Raw genomic sequence first — 1873 nt, 5'->3', positions numbered from 1 at the left:
AGAAGAAAAAGGATGGTGACAGTGATAATATTAAATGTAAAGAATAAGATTGCAAAGAAAAAGTAAAAAGAAAACCCACAAAGGAGCCAGGACCAGTCACAGATACCCAACTTAGTTTCAACAGAGCTTTTGAGGTACAAATCTGTATTGTATTAATATGAAAATGTCATTCTTTTCCCTCAAAAGGCTCAAAAGTCCCTCAACTGTGTTCTTTCTTGGTGATACATAAAGCAACAGATGTTTCTCAGGAGATCTTAGACTAATATACTTAAATCTGTTCTTTATAGGAGCTACATTTCATGTAGGTAAACAGATATACCTTTCAAAAACTAGTCTGGAAAAGAGCCAATAACTGTAGAGTGTTTCCAACATGATAAATCTACTTAGCAGAATCAGGGAGATAATTCTCCTTAAACGACCTCCTTAGTCAACAATTTAATATTTGTACAACTTTTGGATCAACAGCCATGTTGACTCAGAACTTTAATTCCCAGGCTACACATAGGAGGATCATACATTTTATTATTCCAACTGGATACCTTGTAGAGAAAAGGGAGGGCAGCTGTTATGCCAGGACAATGGATATAACCGGAAGCTGTCAGGGAAAAGCAGGGGCAGCACGCTTACTCCAGCTACCTATGCTTCCTTGAGATTAATGCACTGAACAAAGATGCCAGATAAACAGAAGTATATCATAAAACAATATAGTATAACAAAAAACCCTCAGAGATAACCTTCAGTTGCCTTTCCAAACATAGAGATCTTTTTTTTTTTTTTGGTGGGGGGAAGAGGGGTATCTGGGCCAAGGCTCTGTCCTGAGCTTTTTGCTCAAGACTAGTACTCTGCCATTTTGAGCCACAGCTCCACTCCTGTTTTTCTGGTGGTTAATTGGAGGTAAAGAGTTTCATGGCCTTTCCTGCCCTGGCTGGCTGAAAACCATGATCCTCAGATCTCAGCTTCCTGACTAGGTAGGATTACAGGCATGAGCCACTGATGCCCGGCTCAACCTTAGAGATCTTGAACTCTCATTTTGTTGATAATACAGAAATAAATCCAAGAAAGAGACCCAAACAGGGTCCCTTCTGTTTGTATTGAATCTTGCAGAGACTATTCCTTCCATGATCAGGTAATTGAGAAACAAATCGCACTGTGAAAAGTACAAGATTCAAAAATTAAAAAAAGGATGTGTTGTCTCCAGACTGTCACTGTGCTGAGCAAAGAACTCCCCTGAGAGGCACACACCACAAGCCAGATCGTGTGCAGAATTGTGGTTTGATGTTAAATTAATGGCATGAATTCAACTCTTGGTGGAACTGAGTTGGAAAAGGTTGTTAGTGCTGATGGCTCACACCTGTAACCCTAGTTACTCAGGAGGCTGAGATCTGAGGATCATGGTTTTCAGCCAGCCAGGGCAGGAAAGGCCATGAAACTCTTACCTCCAATTAACCACCAGAAAAACAGGAGTGGAGCTGTGGCTCAAGTGGTAAAGTGCTAGTCTTCAGCAAAATAGCTCAGGGACATCACCCAGTCCTGAGTTCAAGACTCAGGACTGGCAAAACAAGAAAAAAAAAGTTCTAGAAGAACATGTGCAGTATGAGCCCATCTAGCTGAGATAAAGGGGTGCATGTGGCTTAAAGGTCTATACAACAGTGGCAAAGCTAAAAGGACAGCAGGCATAATTCTCACAGAGTTTAGGCGTTACAATCTAGGTGAGGCAACTGAGGGGTAGCTAAGATCCCTGTGGACTTTATCTGGGGAGTGAGTACATGGGTAGTGCTTTATTGAAAATGTCCATTTTCACTTGGAAGGTGCAGGCAGGGAGATGATTTGAGTGCCAGAGTTTAAGGTTAGACCAGCCTATATAATACAATGA

This window comes from Dipodomys ordii, unplaced genomic scaffold (assembly GCF_000151885.1).
Source record: "Dipodomys ordii isolate 6190 unplaced genomic scaffold, Dord_2.0 Scaffold36, whole genome shotgun sequence".
NCBI classification, from domain to species: domain Eukaryota; kingdom Metazoa; phylum Chordata; class Mammalia; order Rodentia; family Heteromyidae; genus Dipodomys; species Dipodomys ordii.
Note: the sequence above shows the minus strand (reverse complement) of the source record.